The 21703-nt window shown below is 44.0% G+C and overlaps 1 pseudogene; it reads right to left on the bottom strand.

Moving 5' to 3' along the window:
- Positions 1 to 12932: 12932 nt before the first annotated feature.
- Positions 12933 to 21650, bottom strand: LOC131384544 (collagen alpha-2(IV) chain-like; annotated as a pseudogene).
- Between the last annotated feature and the right edge of the window lie 53 nt (positions 21651 to 21703).

Raw genomic sequence — 21703 nt, forward strand, 5'->3', positions numbered from 1 at the left:
TCATAAAGTCTTCAACCCCACGCTGAAACCTTTATCTTCGCCCCTCAGCCCTCGGGGGAGACTGGTGGCTCCCAACATGATAGGGACACAGAAACTCATGCTCAGTGGTACCCGTACTTTGATAAGGAGCAGCAGCAAAGTCAGATGGTGGAAGATCTGCCAGGTGTTTCTTACTTATGATGTAGATATGGTTACAAAGCTCAGGGAGCCCCTGTCTAATGGGAAATATGGCTACCAAACTGATGATGGCCTCCCAGGGAATCCAATTCTGCATCTGACATTGTTCCTACCTTCCAGAAGATATTGATAAAATGGGAAAGCTATAGCTACTGGTCTGACAAGGAGAAATAACCCTCATCCACAGGCAGGTGTTCCTACTCTGATAGGAATACATACATACCTCCCTTAGCAAGTTCTACATCTGACTAGGGAGAAACACACCCACACCCATACATAGAATCGGGCAGAGAGGCAGAGATGAGGCACTTAGCAATTAGCCATAGGGATAATAACAACAAAAGAAGGAGAATCCTGGGCAAACTGTCCAGTGTACACAAGAATAAGTAACAAGGTATAATGTCAATCTAGGAAGGTTCTCTGGAGTAGTTTTTATCTTTTCACTGAGCATGAACTATGGGCCAAATATTTTGCTAAAATCTAGGGCAAATTAAGTCAAAGGCCTCCTCTTGTGATGACTGCTGTTAGAGGAAACACACATAAGGAGACAGTGGCCAAACTGAATCATACTATTTCAGTTGTCCCTCCATATATGCGGGAGGATTGGTTCCAGGAACCCCACATAAACCAAAATCTGTGCATATTCCAAGTGAGACCTAAGAACAGAAATATACAAAAAGTTGGCTCTCCTTATTTGCAGATTTTATATCCTGCAATTCCGATATTTTGATCTGTGTTTGGTTAAAAATAATCTGCCTATAAGTGGACCTGCATATTTCAAACCCATGTTGTTCAAAGGCCAAACTGTAATATGGTTACGGTAAGCACAGAGACCATGGGTGTAAGAACACCAACTTGCTCAGGAGAAATGAGGCCCCAGGCCACACCTCATCTCACCCCATCTCTGTATGCAGGTAAGGCCATGCCTGGGTGTAAGGTGCAAGAGCAAAGCCTAATGCGAGGTGACATCCTAAGTATTTCCTTCTATGCCCTGGGAGTGGCCTTGTGCAGATTCCACTAAGCATCAAAGTTCCAGGGAAGGAACCAGGTCCCTTCTTTGGGAAGCAAAAACGGAACTCTGTCCAATTTGACCTCCTGAGGCAGGTTTATAAAAATGAAAATTATAAAATGATGGCAGCCACTAGAGAGCTATTTGGCTCCTGGAGAAAGCAGTTTAATAAGCTTGGAAAGAGCTTAAACAGGAGAAGGCCTCTAATGGGCTCAGGATTCCCTGGGTCCTCAGAACTGCAGTCAGTTGCCACAGTGGATTAGTTTCACATTGTGCAGTACACCAAGAGAATTTACTGTACACCAAGTACGTTTACTGTAGTCTCATAATCATCTGATGAGATAATTATCCCCAACTTACAGGGCCAGAGGCAGAAGATTAGGAAGACAGTTGCTTGCCCAAAAAAGCAAGTACATTTCTAATTTGAAATTCCATGCCTTTTACTCTTTACCAGGTGAGTTCCTATAAATCTAGACCCTAAGACCAAGAATCTAGTAAAAGTCTGATCCAAGGGTGAGAGGATAATTTTTTTCCTAACATCACTGACATTTCTGAGAACATGAAATATACCAAATGCTATTCTAGGTGTTGGACTTATTGGTGATTCAGGAAGATAAATTTTTGACAACTTAAATATGGGACCCCAGCAAAACTCCCCCGTGTAATCTCAGTGACTGTCATATTACTCAACCTGAAGCCATCCAAATAATTCTTCCTTCACCCCAGGTCTCACCACAAATGAGTTTGGTAGTCTTAATTTGCCCACAGACACCTCAGGTTGTCAGATAATCAGAGGCCACAGATTAGCCAGTAAATTCTATTCTCCAGGGTCCTTAACTCAAGCTGTAGGGGAAGTCAGGAAAACTTGCTACATCCTATTTGGGACTATATTGGCTATGGCTGGATTATTTTTCCCAAAGCTCTTTTTTAAATGAGCTATAATTTACATAAAATACATCTCTGAAAAATACGTACACATCAGTATAAACACCATCTTAATCAAGACGCAAAGTATCAGCTGGGCACCGTGGCGCATGTCTGTAATCCCAGCACTTTGGGAGATTCAGGCCAACAGATTGCTTGAGCCCCACAGTTCGAGATCAGCCTGGACAATATAGCAAGACTTCGTCTACAAAAAATACAAAAATTATCCTGTAGTCCCAGCTACTCAGGAGGCTGAGAGGTGGGAGGATTGCTTGAGTCTGGCTGAATCGAGGCTGCAGTGAGCTGTGATTGTACCACTGCTCTACAGCCTGGGTGACAGAGTGAGATCTTGTCTCAAAAAAAAAAAAAAATTCACAATCACAAAACGTTCCCCTGTGCTCCTTCCCAGCAATACCCTTGACCCTCCATGGAGATAGCCATTGTTCTACTGTTTAATTTTTGATCACCTTGGATTAAATTTACCATTCTAGAAATTCACATAAATGGAATTATACAATACGTATACTTTGTCTGACTTCTTTGGCTCAACATAACGTTTTTGAGATTCATGTTGTGTCCATCAACTGTTAATTTCTTCTTATTGCTAAGTAATTTTCCATTGTATGAACATACCAAAGTTTACTTCTGGATACCTGAGTTTCCCATATTTTACTATTATGAATAAAACTGCTATGAATATTTCTTAACCTAGCAGTGAAATGGCTGGGTCAGAGGTTAATAGAACCTGCTTTTTCAAAGTAATCACACCATTTTCTAATCTCACTGGTGATGTTTAACAGTTCCCAGCTGTTCTACATCCTGGTCAGTCCTTAACATTGTCATTCTTTTTTTCATTTTAGCCAGTCCATTGACTAAAAGTAAGCTAGTAACTTGTGATTTTAATTTGCATTTCTCTGATGTTGAGCAACTTCTCACGTTTTCTGTTCATGCATAAGCCTTCTGTAGAATGTTTGTTAAAGTCTTTTGCCCACTTCTAATAAATTTTTTATCTTGTTGATTTGTACTAGCTGTTTATATATTCTGGATACAAGTCATTTGCCAGATATACATAGTGAAAATATTTTATTCAATTTTGTGACTTGCCTTTTTTAATTTTTGGATACAGGGTCTCGCTCTGTTACCCTGGTGGGAGTGCAGTGGTGCGACCTTGGCTCACTACAACCTCAACCTCCCAGGCTCCAAGTAATCCTCCCACCTCAGCTTCCCAAGTAGCTGGGACTACAGGCATGAGCCACCACACCCAGCTACTATTTCTTTCTTTCTTTCTTTCTTTTTTGTAGAGATGGGGTTTTGCCATGTTCCCCAGGCTGGTCTCAAACTCCTGGGCTCAAGTGATCCACCCACTTCAGCCTTCCAAGTGCTGTGATTACAGGCATAAGCCACAGCTCCTGACCTTCATTTTCTTACTAGTATCTTTTGGTTACAGGAAATTTTTAATTACGATGAAGTCCAAATAATCAATTTCATTCATGGTTACTGCTTTATCTTACAGATTTAGCTTTTAATTTGAGGCCTATGATCCAACATGAAGAAAAATTGTGTACGTTGTAACCTAGAGTTCAAGATTTATTTTTCACATGAATATTCCATTGTTTCAGAATTATTTGTTAAAGATTTTCTTTTCCAAATTGACTTGCCTTGGCAACTGGATCAAGAAAGTGTCAATACTACACTTTCTTAATAATAGTATTAGTAGTAAGTCTCAAAATGAAGTAGTGTAAGTCTTCTAACACTATACTTCCACAGTGGTTCTTATTATTCTGGGTTCTTTGTATTCCCATATATATTTTGAAATCAATTTGTTCATTTCTATAAAAATTGCTAGAGTTTTGATTGTTCGATATTTAATTTTTAAAATTTTATCGTACTGGCTAGGACCTCCAACACATCGTTGAATAAAACTAGTAAAGCAGATATCCTTGCCTTGTTTCTGATATTTTTCTTTTGTTAACACCTTTATTGAGATGATTCAAATACTATACAATTCACCCATTTAAAGTGTGCAGTTCAATGGTTTCTAGCATATCCACAGATACATGCAACTGTCACCACAGTAAATTTTAAAACATTTTCCTCACCTCAAAAACAAACTTCATACCCTGTAGTTATCACCCTCATATTCTCCTGTCCCCACCAGCTCTAAGCAACCACTAGTCGACTTCCTCCTGCCTCTCTAGATTTCCCTACTCCAGACTTTCATATGAATGAAAACATAATATATGCTACTTTGGGAATGACTTCTTTCACTTAGCATAATGCTTAGTTTCATCCATGTTGTAGCATATCAGTATGTCATTCCTTTTCCTAGCTGAATAATATTCCATTGTATGAATATATACCACATTTTGTTTATCCATTGATGAGTTGACAGATACTTAGGTTGTTTCCACCTTTTGGTGATTACAGATAATGTGACTATAACATCGTGTACAACTGTTTGTGTGGACATTGTTTTCACTTCTCTTGTGAATATACCTAGAAGTAGAGTTACTGGTCATGTAGTAACTCTGTTTAACCATTTGAGGAACTGCCAAAGTTATTCTAGAACAGCTGCACCATTTTACATTTCTCATACCAGAAGTGTAGGAGAGTTTCAATATGTTCACATCCTAATGCCTGCTATGGTCTCTCACTCTCATATTAACAGCGTTGAGGTATAATTGATATGCAAAAACTTGTACCTATTTTGTGTAGACAGTTTGAGTTTGGACATATGCCTGTATCCATGGGCTTGTTTCTGAAGTCAGGAGGATAGCATTCAGTCTTTCATGATGAAATATGTTAACTATGCACTTCTCACAGATGCCATGTTGAAAAAGTACACATCTATTGAAATTTGTTGCAAGTTTTCATCAAGAATTTTGTTGAATTTGGTAAGTTATTTTTCTTCACATACTTAGGTAACCATCTGGTTTTTCTCCCTTATGCTGCGGATGCAGTATACTATACTTGCTTGTTTTTATTTTTATTTTACTTTTTTTTTTTTTTTTTGAGACAGAGCCTTGCTCTGCTGCCCAGGCTGGAGTGCAGAGGCACAATCTCAGCTCACTGCAACCTCCACCTCCTGGGTTCAAGGAAGTCTCCTGCCTCAGCCTCCCGAGTAGCTGGGACTACAGGCTTGCACCACCACACCCAGCTAATTTTTGTATTTTTAGTAGAGACGGAGTTTTGCCACATTGACCAGGCTGGTCTCAGACTCCTGACCTCAGGTGAACTGTTTCCCTCAGCCTCCCAAAGTGCTGCAAAATACTGCTTATTTTTAAATGTTAAATCCCACTTGGTCATGATGTATTATCATATTTATATATTGCTGGATTCAGTTTACTAATATTTTCATAAGGTTATGTTTATGTTCATGATAGGTATTGCTTTTTTAATTTTCTTGTAATTCCGTATCAGGTTTTTATATCAGGGTTTTGCTTGTCTCACAAAATATACTGGAAACTAATCCGTTATACTCTATTTTCTGATAATATTCATGTAACATTTATTTTTTTTAATATTTGATAGAATTCTGCATGAAAGAAACCCAGGTGTGAAGGGGGTTTTTTTTTTATTTCATGTTCAATTTTTAATGGATACAGATTTATTAAGGTTTGTATTTTCAAAATTTTTCTATTTCCTCCAAAATTTCCTCTAAATATAACTCAAAATGATATACCAATGTTAGTATAAATGTTCATAATATCCCCTTATTATCCTTTCATTTCTATAGGACTTGTCATGTCTTTTAATTCTTGGTTATTTGTGTGTGCTTTGTCCTGTTCTGTAATGCTAGTTTGTGCAGGAGGGCATATCCACTTTGTTAATTTTTAGAACCAAATTATGGCTTTTAAAATTTTTGTGTCCATTTTTCCTTGCTAAGACTGTCAGGAGCTGGGAGCCCACATTTTCCCCAAGCCCGTGATGCTGTTGTGCGTTAGCCAAAATTAGGTCTAATCCTGCTCTGCTCAGAAATAAGCTTAGCATAAACCTGCCCAGACCAAGTACCTGTAACCAGGAAGTCACAAGCTCTCCACAGGGTCCCCAGCTCCCTCCAAAACAACTCAGACCCCCTTCACCCATGTTGCTTCAAACAGACAGCTTTATGTCATAGGGATGAATGCAAGATGTGTGGGGAAGCTTCCTTTTCTCCACAGCTCCTTCCTTCCCACACCATTTAAAAACTGAGAAATACTAAGGAGTTGCCATTGAGTTTTAACACAGGACTTGGATCCTGAAAGCTATCAATGAAATTGCAGTGAGATCTGACTAAAATAAAACTGGAGTTACTCCAAGGGTTTTAGTTTATGTATAGACTTAAGATCCATATAGAAAAAAATCATTATTAAATAAATCTGATCCTGTTTTGTTAAATTCTGTCCTTTAATCTCTTTAAATATTTTAAGCAGTAGATCCTCTTTAAATCTGACCATAGAAATATTGTCTCACATTCATAGTTGGCAACCAAAATCCTTGATTAAGTTTAAGTGGTGAAGCCAGGATCTGGAGTGGATCAGGAATATCTCTAGTATTGAAAGACATTAAATTTTAAGTGATAGATGGGTGGATGGATGGATAAATAGATAGATAAATAGACTCAGCCTGGTACAGAGGCCTTTATGTGTAAATCTGGCTCCTGTGAATATTTTGTAACCTGGCCTTCTGTGATCTTCCCTCCAGAATACAGATACTGCTAATCTATCTGTTAGCTGCTGAGATATCTGCAAATGTGATCTCTCTTTAACTTCCTTGAATATTTTTAATAGCACAAATAATGCGTATTCTATTAACAGCATGCATCTCATATTGGCATTTCAAAAGTTGGGACAGGTTGGCATATTTTATATATTTTATTCTAGGTAGGCAGCACAGGGTTAGAAGTGTGTGCTCTAGACCCAAACTGAGTTTAAATCCTGGCTTTACTACTTATTAGTTGTAAGACTGTGGGCAAATTTCTTAACTCCTCTATGTCCTGTGTTCTTGTCCTGAGGGAAATAAGAGAACTTCTGTCATTGAGTGGCGGTGAGGTTAAAGGAGCTCACGAAGAAATCCTGAGACCCGAATAAGTGGTAACTATGATCAGCTATTACATAGCTGACAGCCTTCTGACTTGAGTTAGCCTAGGATAAGATGGAGGGTAGCTCCCCTCTGTCCCTCCTCAAACTAGTCATAATATGCCATCTAAGGGGAGGTTTATGCCATCAAAGCAGCTAGACCCAAGGTTGAGGCAGAGTCCATACTGTAGGCCTGTTTCTGTCCCACAAGCAGAAGTCCCACAGTAGGATTCAGGACACCTATCAAATTCAGCCTATGCTACGAGCAGCTACCACAGATGAACCTGGAGGACTATCAATACATTGTTTTTCTCATATTTGACCAGTTGGTCGAGGATTGAAGAGGAACATTGTTGCCTTTGATCATGAGATGACCATGTTCCTGGATCATCAAGGAATAGTCCAACCCAAAAAAGGTAATGTTGTGATAACAGTCCATCACAAATACCCACCCAAACTCATTATTTTATAAGAAGGAGGATCAGTAAAGGCCTTAAGGTAACTCTTCTCAGGTTATGGAAGGACCTGAAGTTGCCCACCCTAAACAGATTCCATTCAGGCCAGTGGTCCAAGGCCTCAGAGCTCAGGCTCCCCAGGCCAGACCCCAGCTTTGACACTCCAGCCCCTGAACTCACCACACCTCCAGAGCTTGTATCTCCTCTCATCTGTTCCTCTGTTTGTGAAAGTCATTACTTGCTGTGTCAGTAAAAGTCAACACTTTATAATCCTCTTGATGGAGGTAGGGATATAATAGGTCTGCTGGGATCCAGGTGCAAATCCAAGAGATTTCCACAATTTAACTTCCTGAACCCCCTGAGTTCTGAGCCAGGCAGCTTTGGGACATGGAAGGATGCATCAGGCAGTGTATCCTAATGATTCACACCTGAGGATTTTTATTAGAGGGCATCAGAAGGATATTAAGATGTCCCATGGCCAGGGGCCGTGGCTGATGCCTGTAATCCCAGCACTTTGGGAGGCCGAGGCAGGCGGATCACGAGATCAGGAGATTGAGACCATCCTGGCTAACACAGTGAAACCCCGTCTCTACTAAAAATACAAAAAATTAGCCAGGTGTGGTGGTGGGTGCCTGTAGTCCCAGCTACTTGGGAGGCTGAGGCAGGAGAATGGCGTGAACCTAGGAGGCGGAGCTTGCAGTGAGCCGAGATTGTGCCACTGCACTCCAGCCTGGGTGACAGAGTGAGATTCCATCTAAAAAAAAAAAAAAAAAAAGATGTCCCATACTGCATACCTGCTCTTTCCAAAGAGCCAGGCTATGAATTGCCTGGTGGCAAATGGAGGCAAGTTGGGGGAAACAGGATGGTTAGAGACTGAGACACACTCTGTCCTTTAGGGATAACAGAGGCCATGAGTAATTCCTGCTTCTAGAAAGAATGAACACTGGCTCTTTTCAAATTCTGCCAAAGAGATATCAGGCAGTGTAGCCAAAGATATGTGCATGAGTGCTTTAGACACGAGAGCATGTTAGTGAAAAGAGGTTCTCTGTCTAACTTTATGCCTGTACCTAGAGAATGTAGGTGACTGAAAATCTATATTGATGAAGCAATATCCCTTTCTCCCAGTAACACCCTTGGATATTATTTATCAAGCATAATATAGTGAAAAAGCCATGATCTATTTCAGAATCTGTCACTTGTCTACTGTGAGCAAATTATCTCCTCCTTGATAATGAGCAAATTATCTCCTTGAGCCTCTTATTCTTTATTCGTAAACTAGGGATGATGGTTATTTCATGAGATCATTGCTAGTGTTATATTAGAATATACAAAGGGTGCAAAAAAAAAAAAAAGCTTGCAAGCTCCACACATAACTTCCTCTCCAATAGGAAACTGAGAACTGGTTCAATAACCTGTCTGGATTCCTCTATGGCCAGCATGTCATACTAACCCTCCCCCACCGTTCATGGTCAGAGCTTTTTTTTTCTTTTTAATAAGTTTTATTCTGGAATAATTTTAGATTTACAAAAAAGTTACAAATATAGTTTATGGAGTTTCTGAATGTCCTTCACCCATTTTCCTTAATGTTAACATCTTACATAACCATGGTAAGTTAGTCAATACGTTAGTCAAAACCAAAGGACTAATATTGGTACATCGCTATTAACTAAAGTCCACACTTTATTTGGATTTCACCTGTTTTTCCAATGTCTTTCTTCTGTTCCAGGATCCAATCCAGGATACCAAATTGCATTTAGTCATTATTTCTCCTTAGTGTCCTCTGGTCTGAGATGGAAGTTTCTCAGTTTTTCCAAGGTTTCCATGACCTTGAGAATCTTGAAGAACACTGGCTAGGTATTTTACAGAAGATCAGAGCTTTTAATTAACCAACTTTAGCCATCAATTCCTCCTCCATTTCTAGGATGGAGAGGACAATCTAGAGTTGAAAGACTTTGCTACAGATGTCCTTTATTCCCAGTGTGTCCTGGAGATTAGAGAAGAGAAAATTTCTAAGTTCAGTCTGCTCAAGTCCCTTAGTTCCTGAGATCATCCAAGTTGTTCTTCCAACCTGGAGACCAATCTCTTACCTCCATGGGCTGCAACCCAATACAGGCATTCCCATATCTATCATACATCCTATGTTCATGCATTGAAATTTCAGTCAGAAATTTCACAGGTTCTTAACAAGTTTCAGTCTCTAAAGTTAATAAGAATTTTTTAAAGGATTTGTATGTGTATTTTGCTGAAATGCTAACTTCTCTCTGATGAAATATTTTCTTTAGCTTCTCTACAGCCTGTCTCTAGAATCCTTCATTTGCCTTAAAACTAATAAATGTGGACACAATCAGATTGCCAGTCACATCTGGGATATGAGAGAAAATGATAAATGGAAGTAGACAGGTGAAACACAAGATCGATTCTTTCTGCTCGTATGGAGACTACTGCCATTCACCAACTTCAGCCATCCCCTCATCCTCAATCTCCAACATAGGGTAGCCTACAGGTGAAAGGCTCAGTTACAGATGTCCTGGAACTCTGTAGTTCTCTCTGTTTCACTGCAGTCCCAGGGTGTTTTCTTCATTCTAAAATCTACATTTTCAAGTCTTTTCAGTGATTCACAAAATTGGGGTTTCTTTATGCACTGTGCTTTACTTAGAGATTAACCAGGTACCAATTCTGTTCTCAAGTAGCTATGACCTTAAAACACAGTAAACCATGTGTAAAAACTGAACTGCTACGTTACACTACACCCTAGCCGATAACAGAGAAATAAGACTTCGTGTAAGAGAGGATAGTATTGGAGACTTTGAGGATGTGTTAGCCTTAAATATATAGCCATAAAAGTCTTGCCAGCATTGTAGTTAACTGGATATGAAATCAGACAGAACTTAAACTCCTTATTAGCCAAGTGGCCCCAGAATAGATACCGAGCCTCTAAAAGTATCAGTTTCCACTCTATAAAACTGAGATACTAAAACAATCTGGAGCAGTTTAAGTGAGATGTTATATATAAAACAGTGGGCCTTATTTTTCACTGTTTCAGCATCTTTTTTATTATACTTTAAGTTCTGGGATACATGTGCAGAACATGCAGGTTTGTTACATAGGTATACATATGCCATGGTGGTTTGCTGCACTCATCAACCCATCATCTACATTAGGTTTTTCTCCTAATGCTATCCCTCCCCTAGCCCCTCACCCCCTGACAGGCCCTTGTATGTGATGTTTCCCTCCCTGTTTCCATGTGTTTTCCTTGTTCAACTCCCACTTATGAGTGAGAACATGCGCTGTTTGGTTTTCTGTTCCTGTGTTTGTTTGCTGAGAATGATGGTTTCCAGATTCATCCATGTCCCCGCAAAGAATATGAACTCATCCTTTTTATGGCTGCATAGTATTCCATGGTGTATATGTGCCACATTTTCTTTATCCAGTCTATCATTGATGGGCATTTGGGTTGATTCCAAGTCTTTGCTATTGTGAACAGTGCTTCAATAAACATATGTGTGCATGTGTCTTTATAGTAGAATGATTTATAATCCTTTGAGTATATACCCAGTAATGGGATTGCTGGGTCAAACAGTATTTCTGTTTCTAGATCCTTGAGGAATCATGACACTGTCTTCCACAATGGTTGAACTAATTTACACTCCCACCAACAATGTAAAAGCATTCCTATTTCTCCACATCCTCTCCAGCATCTGTTGTTTCCTGACTTTTTAATGATCACCATTCTAAGTGAGATGGTAACTCATTGTGGTTTTGATTTGCATTCCTCTAATGACCAGTGATGATGAGCTTTTTTTCATATGTTTGTTGGCCACATAAATGTCTTCTTTTGAGACATTTATATCCTTCTGTTTGTTCATATCCTTTGCCCACTTTTTAATGGGGTTGCTTTTTCTTGCCAATTTAAGTTCTTTGCATATTCTGGATATTAGCCCTTTGTCAGATGGATAGATTAAAAAAATGTTCTCCCATTCTGTAGGTTGCCTGTTCACTCTGATGATAGTTTCTTTTGCTGTGCAGAAGCTCTTTAGTTTAATTAAATCCCATTTGTCAATTTTGGCTTTTGTTGCCATTGCTTTGGTGTTTTAGTCATGAAGTCTTTGCTCATATCTATGTCCTGAGTGGTATTGCCCAGGTTTTCTTTTAGGGTTTTTATGCTTTTAGATCTTACCTTTAAGTCTTTACTTTATCTTGAGTTAATTTTTGTAAAAGGTGTAAGGAAGGGATCCAGTTTCAGTTTTCTGCATATAGCTAGCCAGTTTTCCTAACACCATTTATTAAATAGGGAATCCTTTCCCCTTCCCCATTGCTTGTTTTTGTCAGGTTTGTCAAAGATCAGATGGTTGTAGATGTGTGGTGGTGTTTCTGAGGCCTCTCTTTGATTCCATTAGTCTATATATCTGTTTTGGTACCAGTACCATGCTGTTTTGGTTATGGTAGCCTTGTAAGATAGTTTGAAGTCAGGTAGCATGATGTCTCCAGCTTTGTTCTTTTTGCTTAGGATTGTCTTGGTTATACAGGATCATTTTGGTTGCATATGAGCTTTAAAGTAGTTATTTCTAATTCTATGAAGAAAGTCAAGGGTAGCTTGATGGGAATAGCATTGAATCTATAAATTACTTTGGGCAGTATGGCCATTTTCACAATATTGATTCTTTCTATCCATCAGCATGGAACATTTTTCCATTTGTTTGTGGCCTCTCTTATTTCCTCGAGCAGTGGTTTCTAGTTCTCCTTGAAGAGATCCTTCACATCCCTTGTAAGTTGTATTTCTAGGTATTTTATCATCTTTGTAGCAATTGTAAATGGAAGTTTGCTCATGATTTGGCTCTCTTTTTGTCTATTTTGGTGTATAGGAATGTTTGTGATTTTTGCACACTGATTTTGTATCCTGAGACTTTGCTGAAGTTGCTTATCAGCTTAAGGAGATTTTGGGCGGAGACGATGGGGTTTTCTAAATATACAATCATGTCATCTGCAAACAGACAATTTGACTTCCTCTCTTCCTATTTGAATATGCTTTATTTCTTTCTCTTGCATGATTGCTCTGGCCAGAACTTCCAATACTATGTTGAATAAGAGTGGTGAGAGAGGGCATCTTTGTCTTGTACTGGTTTTCAAAGGGTATGTTTCCAGGTTTTGCCCATTCAGTATTATATTGGCTGTGGGTTTCTCATAAATAGGTCTTATTATTTTGAGATACGTTCCATCAATATCTAATTTGTTAAGAGTTTTTAGCATAAAGAGGTGTTAAATTTTATCATAGGCCTTTTCTGCATCTATTGAGATAATCATGTGGTTTTGTCATTGGTTCTGAAAGAGATACAGACAGGAAAAATCCTTCAAAAAATCAATGAATCCAGGATCTGTTTTTTAAAACTAACAAAATAGACTGCTAGCCAGACTAATAAACAACTGAGAGGGAGGTGGAGCCAAGATGGCCAAATAGGAACAGCTCCAGTCTACAGCTCCCAGCATGACCGACGCAGAAGATGGGTGATTTCTGCATTTTCAACTGAGGTACCAGGTTCATCTCACTGGGGAGTGTCAGAAAGTGGGTGCAGGAGAGTGGGTGCAGTGCACCGAGCGTAAGCCAAAGTAGGGTAAGGCATTGCCTCACCCAGGAAGTGCAAGGGGTCAGGGAATTCCCTTTCCTAGTCAAAGAAAGGGGTGACAGATGGCACCTGGAAAATCGGGTCACTCCCACCCTAATACTGTGCTTTTCCAATGGTCTTAGCAAACGGCACACCAGGAGATTATATACCACGCCTGGCTTGGAGGGTCCTATGCCCACAGAGTCTCACTCATTGCTAGCACAGCAGTCTGAGATCAAACTGCAAGGTGGCATCAAGGCTGGAGGAGGGTCGCCCACCATTGCTGAGGCTTGAGTAGGTAAACAAAGCAGCCAGGAAGCTCAAACTGGGTGGAGCCCACTGCAGCTCAAGGAGGCCTGCCTGCCTCTGTAGACTCCACCTCTGGGGGCAGGGCATTGCCAAACAAAACGCAGCAGCATCCTCTGCAGACTTAAATGTCCCTGTCTCACAGCTTTGAAGAGAGTAGTGGTTCTCCCAGCACACAGCTGGAGATCTGAGAACAGACAGGCTGCCTTCTCAAGTGAGTCCCTGACCCCCAAGTAGCCTAACTGGGAGGCACCCCCCAGTAGGGGCAGACTGACACCTCACATGGCTGGGTACTCCTCTGAGACAAAACTTCCAGAGGAACGATCAGGCAGCAACATTTGCTGTTGACCAATATCAGCAGTTCTGCAGCCTCTGCTGCTGATACCCAGGCAAACAGGATCTGGAGTGGACCTCCAGCAAACTCCAACAGACCTGCAGCTGAGGGTCCTGACTGTTACAAGGAAAACTAACAAACAGAAAGGACATCCACACCAAAACCCCATCTGTACATCACCATCATCAAAGACCAAAGGTAGATAAAACCACAAAGATGGGGACAAAACAGAGCAGAAAAACTGGAAACTCTAAAAATCAGAGTGCCTCTCCTCCTCCAAAGGAATGCAGCTCCCCACCAGCAACAGAACAAAGCTGGATGGATAATGACTTTGATGAGTTGAGACAATAAGTCTTCAGACGATCAAACTACTCCGAGCTAAAGGAGGAAGTTCGAACACATGGCAAAGAAGTTAAAAACCTTGAAAAAAAATTAGACGAATGGCTAACTAGAATAACCCATGCAGAGAAGTCCTTAAAGGACCTGATGGAGCTGAAAACCAAGGCATGAGAACTACATGACTAATGCACAAGCCTCAGTAGCCGATTCGATCAACTGGAAGAAAGAATATCAGTGATGGAAGATCAAATAAATGAAATGAAGTGAGAAAAAAGAATAAAAAGAAATGAACAAAGCCTCCAAGAAATATGGGACTATGTGAAAAGACCAAATCTACATCTGATACAGGGAGAATGGAACCAAGTTGGAAAACATTCTGCAGGATATTATACAGGAGTACTTCCCCAATCTAGCAAGGCAGGCCAACATTCAAATTCAGGAAATACAAAGAATGCCACAAAGATAGTCCTTGAGAAGAGCAACTCCAAGAAACATAATTGTCAGATTCACCAAGGTTGAAATAAAGGAAAAAATCTTAAAGGCAGCCAGAGAGAAAAGTTGGGTTACTCACAAAGGGAAGCCCATCAGACTAACAGCTGATCTCTCAGCAGAAACTCTACAAGCCAGAAGAGAGTGGGGGCCAATATTCAACATTCTTAAAGAAAAGAATTTTCTTTTTTTTTAATATTTATTTTTTTATTATACTTTAGGTTTTAGGGTACATGTGCACAATGTGCAGGTTTGTTACATATGTATCCATGTGCCATGTTGATTTCCTTCACTCATTAACTTGTCATTTAGCATTAGTTATATCTCCTAATGCTGTCCCTCCCCCCTCCCCCAACCCCACAACAGTCCCTGGAGTGTGATGTTCCCCTTCCTGTGTCCATGAGTTCTCATTGTTCAATTCCCACCTATGAGTGAGAACATGCAGTGTTTGGTTTTTTGTCCTTGCGATAGTTTACTGAGAATGATGTTTTCCAGTTTCATGCATATCCCTACAAAGGACATGAACTCATCATTTTTTAATGGCTGCATAGTATTCCATGGTGTATATGTGCCACATTTTCTTAATCCAGTCTATCGTTGTTGGACATTTGGGTTGGTTCCAAGTCTTTGCTATTGTGAATAGTGCCGCAATAAACATACGTGTGCATGTGTCTTTATAGCAGCATGATTTATAGTCCTTTGGGTATATACCCAGTAATGGGATGGCTGGGTCAAATGGTAGTTCTAGTTCTAGATCCCTGAGGAATCACCACACTGACTTCCACAATGGTTGAACTAGTTTACAGTCCCACCAACAGTGTAAAAGTGTTCCTATTTCTCCACATCCTCTCCAGCACCTGTTGTTTCCTGATTTTTTAATGATGGCCATTCTAACTGGTGTGAGATGGTATCTCACTGTGGTTTTGATTTGCATTTCTCTGATGGCCAGTGATGATCATTTCTTCATGTGTTTTTTGGCTGCATAAATGTCTTCTTTTGAGAAGTGTCTGTTCATGTCCTTCGCCCACTTTTTGATGGGGTTGTTTGTTTTTTTCTTGTAAATTTGTTTGAGTTCATTGTAGATTTTGGATATTAGCCCTTTGTCAGATGAGTAGGTTGCAAAACTTTTCTCCCATTCTGTAGGTTGCCTGTTCACTCTGATGGTAGTTTCTTTTGCTGTGCAGAAGCTCTTTAGTTTAATTAGATCCCATTTGTCAATTTTGGCTTTTGTTGCCGTTGCTTTTGGTGTTTTAGACATGAAGTCCTTGCCCACGCCTTTGTCCTGAATGGTATTGCCTAGGTTTTCTTGTAGGATTTTAATGGTTTTAGGTCTAACATTTAAGTCTTTAATCCATCTTGATTAATTTTTGTATAAGGTGTAAGGAAGGGATCCAGTTTCAGCTTTCTACATATGGCTAGCCAGTTTTCCCAGCACCATTTATTAAATAGGGAATCCTTTCCCCATTTCTTGGTTTTGTCATGTTTGTCAAAGATCAGATGGTTGTAGATGTGTGGTATTATTTCTGAGGGCTCTGTTCTGTTCCATTGGTCTATATCTCTGTTTTGGTACCAGTACCATGCTGTTTTGGTTACTGTAGCCTTGTAGTATAGTTTGAAGTCAGGTAGCGTGATGCCTCCAGCTTTGTTCTTTTGGCTTAGGATTGACTTGGTGATGCGGGCTCTTTTTTGGTTCCATATGAACTTTAAAGTAGTTTTTTCCAATTCTGTGAAGAAAGTCATTGGTAGCTTGATGGGGATGGCATTGAATCTATAAATTACCTTGGGCAGTATGGCCATTTTCACGATATTGATTCTTCCAACCCATGAGCATGGAATGTTCTTCCATTTGTTTGTATCCTCTTTTATTTCATTGAGCAGTGGTTTGTAGTTCTCCTTGAAGAGGTCCTTCACATCCCTTGTAAGTTGGATTCCTAGGTATTTTATTCTCTTTGAAGCAATTGTGAATGGGAGTTCACTCATGATTTGGCTCTCTGTCTGTCAGTTATTGGTGTACAAGAATGCTTGTGATTTTTGTACATTGATTTTGTATCCTGAGACTTTGCTGAAGTTGCTAATCAGCTTAAGGAGATTTTGGACTGAGACAATGGGGTTTTCTAGATATATAATCATGTCATCTGCAAACAGGGACAATTTGACTTCCTCTTTTCCTAATTGAATACCCTTTATTTCCTTCTCCTGCCTGATTGCTCTGGCCAGAACTTCCAGCACTATGTTGAATAGGAGCGGTGAGAGAGGGCATCCCTGTCTTGTGCCAGTTTTCAGAGGGAATGCTTCCAGTTTTTGCCCATTCAGTATGATATTGGCTGTGGGTTTGTCATAGATAGCTCTTATTATTTTGAGATACGTCCCATCAATACCTAATTTGAGAGATTTTAGCCTGAAGGGTTGTTGAATTTTCAATGCAGAATTTAATATCCAGCCAACCTAAGCTTCATAAGTGAAGGAGAAATAAAATCCTTTACAGACAAGCAAATGCTGAGAGATTTTGTCACCACCAGGCCTGCCCTAAAAGAGCTCCTGAAGGAAGCACTAAACATGGAAAGGAACAACCAGTACCAGCCACTGCAAAAACATGCCAAATTGTAAACACCATCAAGGCTATGAAGAAACTGCATCAACTAACAAGCAAAATAACCAGCTAACATCATAATGACAGGATCAAATTCACACATAAAAATATTAACTTTAAATGTCAGTGGGCTAAGTGCTCCAATTAAAAGACACAGACTGACAAATTGGATACAGAGTCAAGACCCATCAGTGTGCTGCATTCAGGAAACCCATTTCACGTGCAGAGACACACATAGGCTCAAAATAAAGGGATAGAGGAAGATCTACCAAGCAAATGGAAAACAAAAAAAGGCAGGGGTTGCCATCCTAGTCTCTGATAAAACAGACTTTAAACCACCAAATATCAAAAGAGACAAAAAAGGCCGTTACATAATAGTAAAGGGATCAATTCAATAAGAAGAGCTAACTATCCTAAATATATATGCACCCAATACAGGAGCACCCAGACTCATAAAGCAAGTCCTTAGAGACCTACAAAGAGACTTAGACTCCCACACAATAATAATGGGAGACCTTAACACCCCACTGTCAACATTAGACAGATCAATGACATAGAAAGTTAACAAGGATATCCAGGAATTGAACTGAGCTCCGCACCAAGCGGACCTAATAGACATCTACAGAACTCTCCACCCCAAATCAACAGAATGTACATTTTTCTCAGCACCACATCATACCGATTCCAAAATTGAACACATAGTTGGAAGTAAAGCACTCCTCAGCAAATGGAAAAGAACAGAAATTATAACAAACTGTCTCTCAGACCACAGTGCAATCAAACTAGAAATCAGGATTAAGAAACTCACTCAAAACCACTCAACTACATGGAAACTGAACAACCTGCTCCTGAATGACTACTGGGCACATAAGAAAATGAAGGCAGAAATAAAGATGTTCTTTGAAACCAAAGAGAACAAAGACACAACATACCAGAATCTCTGCGACACATTCAAAGCAGTGTGTAGAGGGAAATTTATAGCACTAAGTGCCCACAAGAGAAAGCAGGAAAGATCTAAAATTGACACCCTAACATCACAATTAAAAGAACTGGAGAAGCAAGAGCAAACACCTTCAAAAGCTAGCAGAAGGCAAGAAATAACTAAGATCAGAGAAGAACTGAAGGAAATAGAGACACAAAAAACCCTTCAAAAAATCAATGAATCCAGGAGCTGGTTTTTTGAAAAGATCAACAAAATTGATAGACCGCTAGCAAGACTAATAAAGAAAAGGGAGAAGAATCAGCCTGCCTTCCTTCCTTCCTTCCTTCCTTCCTTTGTTTTCCCTCTGGGGCCCAGGCTGCAATCTACTCCGCTCCCTGCTGCCCTGCCCCGCGGACTGCCTGGGACTGCCGGCGCCAGCCACCACCGCTGCCTGCTTTTTCTCCTTTGCCTGCAGGCGCGGTTTTGCCATGTTGGCCACGCTGCTCTCCAGCTCCTGACCCCAAGTACTCTGCCCGCCTCGGCCTCCCGAGGTGCTGGGACTGCAGACGGAGTCTCGCTCACTCGGTGCTCCGTGTTGCCCGGGCTGGAGTGCAGTGGCGTGGTCTTGGCTCGCGGAAACCTCCGCCTCCCAGGCGCCTGACTTGGCCTACCAGGGTGCTGGGATTGCAGCCCCTGCCCAGCCGCCACCCCGCCTGGGAGGCGGGGAGCGTCTCTGCCTGGCAACCCATCATCTAGGAGGTGAGGAGCGCCTCTGCCCGGCCGCCTCGTCTGGGAAGTGAGGAGCGCCTCTGCCCGGCCGCCCGATCCGGGAAGAAGTGAGGAGCGCCTCTGCCCGGGCGCCCTGTCCAGGAAGAAGTGAGGAACACCTCTGACTGGCCGCCCCCTCGGGGAAGAAGTCAGAAGCACCTCTGCCCGGCCGTCCTGTCCAGGAAGAAGTGAGGAGTGCCTCTGCCCGGCCACCCCGTCTGGGAAGTGAGGAGAGCCTCTGCCCGGGCGCCCCATCTGGGAAGTGAGGAGAGCCTCTGCCCGGCCGCCCCGTAGGGAAGTGAGGAGCGCCTCTGCCTGGCCGCCCATCGTCCGGGAAGTGAGGAGCACTTCTGTCTGGCCGCCCTGTCTGGGAAGTGAGGAGCGCCTCGGCCCGGCAGCCTCATCTGGGAAGATAGGAGGGCCTCTGGCTGGCCGCCTCATCCAGGAAGAAGTCAGGAGCGCCTCTGCTGGGGCGCCCCATCCAGGAAGAAGTGAGGAGCGCCTCTCCCTGGCCGCCTCGTCTGGGAAGTGAGGAGCGCCTCTGCCCAGCCGCCCCATCCAGGAAGAAGGGAGGAGTGCCTCTGCTCGGGCGCCCCGTCCGGGAAGAAGTGAGGAGCGCCTCTGCCCGGCCACCCCATCTGGGAAGTGAGGAGCGCCTCTGCCCGGCCGCCCCGTCTGGGAAGACGTCTGGGAAGTGAGGAGCGCCTCTGCCCGGGCGCCCCGTCCAGGAAGAAGTGAGGAGCACCTCTGCCCGGCCGCCCCATCAGGGAAGAAGTGAGGAGCGCCTCCACCCGGCCACCCCATCTGGGAAGTGAGGAGCGCCTCTGCCCGGCCGCCCCGTCTGGAAAGAACTGAGGAGTGCCTCTGACCAGCCGCCCCATCTGGGAAGAAGTGTGGAGCGCCCCTGCCCGGCCGCCCCGTCTGGGAAGAAGTGAGGAGCGCCTCTGTCCGGCCGTCCCATCTGGGAAGTAAGGAGCGCCTCTGCCTGGCCGCCCCGTCTGGGAAGTGAGGAGTGCCTCTGCCCGGCCACCCATCATTGGGGAAGTGAGGAGCGCCTCTGCCCAGCCACCCCGTCTGGGAAGTGAGGAGCACCTCTGCCTGCCCCCGTCTGGGAAGTGAGGAGTGCCTCTGCCCGGCCGCCCATCGTCTGGGAAGTGAGGAGCGCCTCTGCCCGGCTGCCCTGTCTGGGAAGTGAGGAGCGCCTCTGCCTGGCTGCCCCATCTGGGAAGAAGTGAGGAGCGCCTCCGCCTGGCCGCCCCGTCTGGGAAGAAGTGAGGAAGGCCTCTGCCCTGGCGCCCCGTCCAGGAAGAAGTGACGAGCGCCTCTGCCCGGCCAGCCCATTTGGGAAGTGAGGAGCGCCCCTGCCCGGCCCCGTCTGGGAAGAAGTGAGGAGTGCCTCTGCCCAGCCGCCCCATCTGGGAAGAAGTGTGGAGCGCCTCTGCCCGGCGGCCCTGTCTGGGAAGAAGTGAGGAGCACCTCTATCCGGCCGCCCCGTCTGGGAAGTAAGGAGCGCCTCTGCCCGGCCGCTCTGTCTGGGAAGTGAGGAGCGCCTCTGAATGAACACGCCTGCCCCCCCCGGGAATGAGGACCCTCTGCCCGGCCCACCATCCTGGGGCGAGGAGTCTGGGAAGTGAGGAGCACCTCTGCCTGCCCCCGTCTGGGAAGTGAGGAGTGCCTCTGCCCGGCCGCCCTGTCTGGGAAGTGAGGAGTACCTCTGCCCGGCCACCCATCATCGGGGAAGTGAGGAGCGCCTCTGCCTGGCTGCCCTGCCTGGGAAGTGAGGAATGCCTCTGCCCGGCCGCCCGTCGTCTGGGAAGTGAGGAGCGCCTCTGCCCGGCTGCCCATCGTCTGGGAAGTGAGGAGCACCTCTACCCGGCCGCCCTGTCTGGGAAGTGAGGAGCGCCTCTGCCCAGACGCCTCATTTGGGAAGATAGGAGGACCTCTGCCCGGCCGCCCTGTCCAGGAAGAAGTGAGGAGCGCCTCTGCCCGGGCGCCCCGTCCGGGAAGAAATGAGGAGCACCAATGCCCGGCCACCCCGTCCAGGAAGAAGTGAGGAGCGCCTCTGTCCGGCCGCCCCGTCTGGGAAGTGAGGAGCACCTCTGCCCAGCCACCCATCGTCTGGGAAGTGAGGAGCGCCTCTGCCCGGCCACCCATCGTCTGGGAGGGGAGGAGCACCTCTGCCCAGCTGCCCCATCCGGGAAGAAGTGAGGAGCGCCTCTACCCGGGCGCCCCGTCCAGGAAGAAGTGAGGAGCGCCTCTGCCCGGCCGCCCCATCCGGGAAGAAGTGAGGAGCGCCTCCGCCCGGCCACTCCGTCTGGGAAGTGAGGAGCGCCTCTGCCCGGCTGCCCCATCTGGGAAGAACTGAGGAGAGCCTCTGACCAGCCGCCCCATTTGGGAAGAAGTGTGGAGCGCCCCTGCCCGGCTGCCCCATCTGGGAAGAAGTGAGGAGCGCCTCTGTCCGGCCGCCCCGTCTGGGAAGTAAGGAGCGCCTCCGCCTGGCTGCCCCATCTGGGAATGAGGAGTGCCTCTGCCCGGCCGCCCCGTCTGGGAAGTGAGGAGTGCCTCTGCCCAGCCACCCATGATCGGGGAAGTGAGGAGCGCCTCTGCCCGGCCGCCCATCGTCTGTAAAGTGAGGAGCGCCTCTGCCCGGCCGCCCCGTCTGGGAATTGAGGAGCGCCTCTGCCCGGCCGCCAAGTCTGGGACGTGAGGAGCGCCTCTACCCAGCCACCCATC

This window comes from Hylobates moloch, unplaced genomic scaffold (genome assembly GCF_009828535.3).
Source record: "Hylobates moloch isolate HMO894 unplaced genomic scaffold, HMol_V3 SCAFFOLD_11, whole genome shotgun sequence".
Taxonomy (NCBI): Eukaryota; Metazoa; Chordata; class Mammalia; order Primates; family Hylobatidae; genus Hylobates; species Hylobates moloch.